The 8,149-nt window shown below is 47.5% G+C and overlaps 1 protein-coding gene across 2 annotated transcripts in view; it reads left to right on the forward strand.

Annotated features, from left to right (window-relative positions):
- The window catches only part of AFG3L2 (AFG3 like matrix AAA peptidase subunit 2), a 52,474-nt gene that overhangs the window by 43,285 nt on the left and 1,040 nt on the right, over nucleotides 1-8,149 (forward strand). The window lies entirely within an intron of this gene.

Below are 8,149 nucleotides of genomic sequence, written 5' to 3' on the forward strand. Positions count from 1 at the left end.
AAACAAATCAGGACTCCCTCACCAGATAGTTCGCAGTACTCCTAATGAGAAGCATGATTGCCTGGTTTACCATTGTTTTTCACCTCGAAAATAAATAGGCAGTGAAAGATGAAAGGGCAGGCCGGGCGCGGTGGCTCAAGCCTGTAATCCCAGCACTTTGGGAGGCCGAGACGGGCGGATCACGAGGTCAGGAGATCAAGACCATCCTGGCTAACACGGTGAAACCCCGTCTCTACTAAAAAATACAAAAAACTAGCCAGGCGAGGTGGTGGGCGCCTGTAGTCCCAGCTACTCGAGAGGCTGAGGCAGGAGAATGGCGTAAACCCGGGAGGCGGAGCTTGCAGTGAGCTGAGATCCGGCCACTGCACTCCAGCCTGGGCGACAGAGCGAGACTCCGTCTCAAAAAAAAAAAGAAAGATGAAAGGGCAAGTAAAAGACGCAGCCGAACTGATAAGTAGGAAATTGGTGCGTGAACATCACCTTGTGGCTTGCTGATTAGTTTCCACGAGAAAGCATTGTGTTTGTCATTGTTGTGGCTCGTTGGATAGCACCTGCAAAAGGAAGGGACCGTTTCTGAACTCAGTGGATTTCTTGCATTTGGTAACCTCTTAATTTTCCAGAGTCCATGTGGAAAAAAAACTAGAATTTTAAAAAGCTTTGAATATTATATACTCTAATGAGAAAAGCACAAATGAAAAAGCCTTTTATAAGGGATTGACACAGCTACCTAATAGATTCATTTTGCCTGCAGCCCAGGTACAGCCAGTTTCTCAAGACAGGGGAATTGCAGTAGGGAAAGAGCTTATGGCAGCCTGGAGTTATTATTATTACTCAAATCAGTCTCCGTGGAGACCAGAGCTTTTCAAGAACAGTTTGGCGGGTAAGGGCCAGGGAGTGGCGAATGCTGTTTGAATGGGGCGGAGGTGAAGTCATAGGGCGTGGAAGCTGTCCTCCTGTGCGAGTCAGTTCCTGGGGTGGGGGCACAGGACCAGTTGGTGAGCCCAGGTGGAGCCAGTGGTTGTCAGAAATGCAAAAAGCTGAAAAGCTATCTCAAAAGGCCAAGCCTAAGTTTTACAATAGAGATGTTATTATCTGCAGGAGTCATTGGGGAAGTTGCAAATCTGACCTCCAGAATAATGGCTGGTAATTACTTAACCATGCCTACATCTTAGAACTCAGGCTCCTCTCGTCCTCCTAACTTGGTGGCCTTTCATTAGTTTTACAAGGGCAGTTTAGTTTTGGGGAAGTGTTATTATCATTTAAACTATAAATTCCTCCCGAAGTTAGTTTGGCCCACAACTGGGAAAGAGCGAGGGCAGCGTGTGAGGCTAGAAGCAAGAGGGAGTCAGCCATGCCAAATTTCTCTTCCTGTTATAATTTTGCAAAGGCAGTTTCACTAAGATTGTGCTGTTCAGTCAGCAAGTCTTCAAGAAGCTATGTTAGGCGATGCAGAAGAATCCATGCTGTCAGTTTACAAAAGTGTGCAGTGAAATGAGTGGGCGCCAGCATCCCCAAAACACCGGAAAGCATGCAGCAGGGCTTTGAGGAAGGAAAGTCCAGCGTGGGCAGAGTGGTCCAGGAAGGCTCTGTAGGAGATAGGGCTGAGGTACCCAGAAGGATGAGCAGGTCACAGCGCAGAAGGAAGGGGAAGGAGGAGTGTGCGGTGTGGAGCCCGGGGGCAGCCCTGAGCCTGCTGCAGTTCCGGGTGGTGGACCCTGTAGACCCAAGAGGGGCTGAGACAGAGCTCTGTCAGCTTAGAGGTTTGTTTTGTCAAAGTTGAGGATATACCTAGGGAAAAAGAAACACCAGTTACAGTGGGATCTGTGGCCTTTGCTTTTTCCATAGAGAGCTTTGAGGGCTTGAATATTTAAACAGGAAAGAGTGGCAAGAAGGGAAGGAGGGAGGGAAAAAAGGGGAGGGTAGGCGGTGAGGTGAGTGGTCGCATTCTTGATTTTCGCCCACTGAACCACGTGACACGTGAAAGGAGGGGTAGAGGGATGTCAGTTACGCATGCATCTCTTGTTCAGTAAATCCACATTTTACATGCAATAAAGTAAACATAGAGTAGAAGAAGGAGTCAAATACGCATTTGTCTCAGGTTATTAGAGGGTTGATTTCTGGTCTGGTGTTTGTCTGTTCTTGTGAGATAAGCTGTTAACTTACATTGTCAGGGTGAGGTCCAGCAGAACTTTGTTTCAGGGTAAAGGTTTTAGGGCCCACAAGGAATTTCCTTACGAGCAATGAGTGGGGGAGGACACCTGGGGAGATAAATGGTTTCTGTCTTTGCAACCATCTCTTTAGGAACAAAAGGAAGGCAGTTCTTGTGCAGTTTCCAAGCTTAACTTTTCCCCTTGGCATAATGAGTTTAGAGTCCTGAGATTTTATTTTCCTCTCACAAGTCTCAGGCCCTCCAGAGCTAGGTAGAAAGCTGAGGCATACAGCTTTAGAAGTAGAAGTGATCTTAAAAATGATCGCTGGGCGCAGTGGCTCACGGCTGTAATCCCAGCACTTTGGGAGGCAGAGGCGGGCAGATCACGAGGTCAGGAGATTGAGACCATCTTGGCTAACACGGTGAAACCCCATCTCTACTAAAAATGCCAAAAAAATTAGCCGGGCGTGGTGGCGGGCACCTGTAGTCCCAGCTATTCGGGAGGTTGAGGCAGGAGAATGGCATGAACCCGGGAGGTGGAGCTTGCAGTGAGCTGAGATCACGCCACTGCACTCCAGCCTGGGCGACAGAGCGAAACTCCGTCTCCAAAAAAAAAAAAAAAAGATCTAACCCAGCCTCCTTATTTTATAGTAGTTCTTAAAGGAGTCCTTAAAGAATCTTGAGCAGAAATGATGAAAGATAATTTCAGGAGAGTGTGGCAGCAGCATGCCAGCTAGATTGGAACAGGAACACAGACCAGACCAGCTTGGAAGCAGCGGAGCATCTCAACACTCCTCAGGTGGTGCCTGCAGGGATGGTCATGGAAATAAAAAGGCAAAGGCAGAGCTGGAAAACCAGGACTTCATAGAGAACAAAAGAGAAGAAAGCCTGAGAATGACTCCAAGGCATCCCTCGGCAGGGGGAGGAAAGGGAGTGATAAAGGGTTTGGTCTCAACACCCAAGAGAATTTGAGCAAGGCGCATTTGAAATCGAAATATCAACAGGGGTCAGGGTTGCCAGATAGCCAGGTGTTGAGCTGTGAAAGACAGGAAGGCAGAAGAGCCCAGTGCGGATGAGCTCTCTGTGAGGCACTGAGGAGGTCTGCAGTGCTGTGAGAATCTCTCCAGTTATCCTGCCCATCCACAGTCCCAGTGCCTATACTCACACGACTCACGCTGCACAACCAAGGTCTGTTTATTGAAAGGAGAATTGGGTTAGCATGGTAAGGCTCTTGAAACACTAAGTTTTGAAGTACTTTCTGGTCCATCAGAGAAAATGAGCCACGTGCAGAATACTGCAGAGCCAGCCAGGAGGTAGGGAGGCTATGGAGAAGAGAGGGGCTGGGGCCTGTGCTCCTGAAACCATTACCTTGCAGACTCTGTGAAGCCATGGAGTGCGCACCTGAGGGCTTGCCAGCATTCACCCAGCACCTGTGTACCAGGCACTGCCTGAGGCTTCCTTTCTGAAAACCCTGTGACCTCATGAGGTGGCTAACATTAGTGACCTCTTACCTCAGTTTCAGGTGAAGAAGCTGTTACGGAGAGAGATCAGTAGCTTTGCTTAGGGTCATACAGTGGGTAAGCGGCAGAGCCAGGGTCTGACCCAGGTGTCCTGCCTGCAGAGCCCTGGTGGTTCCCCTCTCCTTGAGTCTGTGCGGCCCTGCTAGGCAGCTGCAGAGGGCTGCTGAGCACGTGGTGGCCACTGTGAATCGAGACCTGTTATGTGTCAGGTGCATGCTGGTTACTGAAGATTCAGCATGAAGAAAGGAATGTAAAAAAACCTCGATCATGTTTTGTATCATCACATGTTGAAATAATATTTTGGCCAGGCACTGTGGCACATGTCTATAGTCCCAGCACTTTGGGAGGCTGAGGTGGGCGGATCAGTTGAGCCCAGGAATTGGAGACTAGCCTGGGCAACATGGTGAAACCCCATCTCTACTAAAAATATTAAAAATAAGCCTGGTATGGTGGCATGTACCTGTAATCCCAGCCACTGGGAGGCTGAGGTGGGAGGATCACCTGAGTCCAGGAACTTGAGGCTAGAGGCTACAGTGAGCTGTGATCATGCCACTGCGTTCCAGCCTGGGTGACCAGTGAGACCCTGTTTCAGGGGAAAAATATATATATACACATATATACACACACACATATATGTGTGTGTATATATGTTTTTGATATATTGGATTAAATTATTGAAATTTAAATGATCACCCACAACTATGGTGTGTGTGTGTGTGTGTGTGTGTGTGTATAAGCAAATTGAGAATTAAAAATTGTCTAAGAAGGAATCCTAAAGCCTTTTTTTTCTTACGTATATGCAGACAATATATTTTAAAAATCAGAGCATTGGCCGGGCGCGGTGGCTCAAGCCTGTAATCCCAGCACTTTGGGAGGCCGAGACGGGCGGATCACGAGGTCAGGAGATCGAGACCATCCTGGCCGACACGGTGAAACCCCGTCTCTACTAAAAAATACAAAAAACTAGCCGGGCGAGGTGGCGGGCGCCTGTAGTCCCAGCTACTCAGGAGGCTGAGGCGGGAGAATGGCGTGAACCCGGGAGGCGGAGCTTGCAGTGAGCTGAGATCCGGCCACTGCACTCCAGCCTGGGCGGCAGAGCGAGATTCTGTCTCAAAAAAAAAAAAAAAAATCAGAGCATTATAGTATTCTGGTTTTGTAAACAGTCCTAACCTTTTAGAGATGTAGATTAATATATATATATATATATATATATATGGATAAAATGATATGACATCTGGGATTTTCTTAAAAATAATCTAGACAGTTGAAACAAGAATATTTCTAAATTGATCACTGTTGATAGTGGTTACATGGGGATTATCCATTCTTTCCAGTTTTATACCTATTTGAAGCATTTTATATTTTTTAAAACTGAAAAGATAAGAAAACTTTCATAATTTTATATCTTTAAAAACATAACATTTATTGCAAACTACAGATAGATTAAATTTCTTTTTTTTTTTTTTTTTTTTTGAGACGGAGTGTCGCTCTGTTGCCCAGGCTGGAGTGCAGTGGCTGGATCTCAGCTCACTGCAAGCTCCGCCTCCCGGGTTCATGCCATTCTCCGGCCTCAGCCTCCCGAGTAGCTGGGACTACAGGCGCCCGCCACCTCGCCCGGCTAGTTTTTTGTATTTCTTAATAGAGACGGGGTTTCACCGTGTTAGCCAGGATGGTCTCGATCTCCTGACCTCGTGATCCGCCAGTCTCGGCCTCCCAAAGTGCTGGGATTACAGGCTTGAGCCACCGCGCCCGGCCCTGATTAAATTTCAAAGTAAGGGGTTATCTCAAGAAATAAGTCCACACCTGTAATCCCAGCACTTTGAGGGGCTGAGGCAGCGGGATCACCTGAGGTAGGAGTTTGAGAACAGCCTGGCCAACATGGTGAAACCCTGTCTCTACTAAAAATACAAAAAATAAGCCAAGCATGGTGGTGGATGCCTATAATCCCAGCTACTTGGGAGGCTAAGGCAAGAGAATTGCTTGAACCTGGGAGGCGGAGGTTGCAGTGAGCCAACATTGCGCCACTGCACTCCAGCCTGGGAGACAGAGTGAGACTGTCTCAAAAAAGAAAAAAAGAAATGTTATTTTATGAGATCAGCTTATAATTTAAACTGCTTAATTTTCTTTACACTAGGCAGATGATCTAACAAACACTGTTCCCTCCTTTCATGATACCAGTGCACCTCCCTGTGTGTAATCCAGTAGAGGACCCTTTTCTGTAGCCTGTAAAACATGCAGTGTCAGATTTATGGTGCAGCTGTAACAAATGAATAGAACTTCAAAGTAAACTATTGTCACATTAACCTTCCTGCCTTCATTTTGTATCTCTGCCTTTGTTTATAAATATATATGTAAATATATATATATATAAAAGACGGACTTTCCCTCTGTTGCCCAGGCTGGAGTGCGGTGCCTCCATCTTGGCTCACTGCAACCTCCGCCTCCTGGGTTCAAGCAATTCTCCTGCCTCAGCCTCCCGAGCAGCTGGGATTACGGGCAGGTGCCACCAGGCCCGGCTAATTTTTGTATTTTTAGTAGAGACAGGGTTTCACCATGTTGGGCAGGCTGGTCTCGAACTCCTGACCTCAGGTGATCCGCTGCCCCAAAGTGCTGGGATGACAGGTGTGAGTCACTGCGCCTGGCCATATATTTTTTTATGTACCGTTTAAAAGAAACTTTTGACAAAATAAACTTAACAAACAAGTTTATTTGAGCAAAGAACAGTTTGGGAATCGGGCAGCCCTCAGAATTAGAAGTTCAGAGCTCTGCTTTGGCAGCATGAGCAGCAAGCATTTTTTTTTTTAATCTTGTTTTTCGAGACAGGGTGTTGCTCTGTCACCCAGGCTGGAGTGCAGTGGCCGGATCTCAGCTCACTGCAAGCTCCGCCTCCCGGGTTTACGCCATTCTCCTGCCTCAGCCTCCCGAGTAGCTGGGACTACAGGCGCCCGCCACCTCGCCCGGCTAGTTTTTTGTATTTTTTAGTAGAGACGGGGTTTCACCGTGTTAGCCAGGATGGTCTCGATCTCCTGACCTCGTGATCCGCCCGTCTCGGCCTCCCAAAGTGCTGGGATTACAGGCTTGAGCCACCGCGCCCGGCCGAGCAGCAAGCTTTTATAGGCTGAGCATAGAAGCAAAGGAAAGGAACTGCAGTCACATGTTGCTTAAAGATGGGGATACGGTCTGAGGAGTTTGCTGTTAGTTGATTTTGTCACCATGCAGGCATCAGAGTGCACTACACCTGCTACACCCCTAGGCTCTGTGGTACGGCCTATTGCTCCAAGGCTGCAGACCCGCTCGCATGTGACTGTACTGAATGCTTCAGGCCATTGTAACACAATGTATTTAAACACATCTAAACATAGAAAAGGTACAGTAAAAATAAGGTGTTATAATCTCATGGGACCACTGTCCCATCGTTGACTGAAACATCGTTAGCAGCGCATGACTGCTTCATTGGCTGCTGTTGGGCGTTCACCTTATTTGTGTGGTCCAATGCATGGTCCCAAGTTCTGCCACTAGCTGGCTCGTTGGCTGTTCGTGATTGGTAGAAGCTTAATTTGAAATTAGTTACAAAGAATGCTTCTAGGTTAAGTTCCAGTTTGTTTGTTTGTGTATGGATGGGTTCTGGGTACAGAAAAAGCCCTAAGCTAATGGCTCCTGCCTAGTCTGGTTTTTGTGTTTTTTGTTTTTGTTTTTTGAGACTGAGTCTTGCTCTGTTGCCCAGGCTGGAGTGCAATGGTGCAATCTTGGCTCACTCAACCTTCGACTCCTGGGTTCAAGCCATTCTCCTGCCTCAAGTAGCCGGGTTTACAGGCACCCACCATTGCCTGGTTATTTTTTTGTATTTTGAGTAGAGACAGGGTTTTGCCATTTTGGCCAGGCTGGTTTCGAACTCCTGACCTCAGGTGATCCACCTGCCTCGGCCTCCCAAAATGCTGGGATTACAGGTGTGAGCCACCGTGCCTGGCTGCCGATTGTGCTTTAATGCACATAAAAAGATACATTCCTGTTGCCTCAGAAAAGCAAACATAAGATGCTGTGCACACTGAACATCTTTGTTTTTTTAATTGAAGTGTGTGTCTCTGAGATGTATACAGAACATGCACAGCTTCCTCCCTTTTTTTTTTTTTTTTTTGTGAGAAGGAGTCTTGCTCTGTCGCTAGGCTGGAGTGCAGTGGTACAATCTTGGCTCACTACAACCTCTGCCTCCCACGTTCAAGTGATCCTTCTGCCTCAGCCTCCCAAGTAGCTGGGACTACAGATGTGCGCCACCATGCCCAGCTATTTTCGTATTTTTAGTAGAGACAGGGTTTCACCATGTTCGGCAGGATAGTCTTGATCTTGTGATCTGCCCGCCTCAGCCTCCCAAAGTGCTGGGATTACAGGCACGAGCCACCGCGCCCAGCCAGCTTCCTCCTTCTTTATTATAGGTGGTCAGCGTTTATTGTGCAGATGTATGGAAATGTGTCTAGTATGGAAA

The sequence above is a fragment of the Theropithecus gelada genome, chromosome 18 (assembly GCF_003255815.1).
Source record: "Theropithecus gelada isolate Dixy chromosome 18, Tgel_1.0, whole genome shotgun sequence".
Lineage (NCBI taxonomy): Eukaryota > Metazoa > Chordata > Mammalia > Primates > Cercopithecidae > Theropithecus > Theropithecus gelada.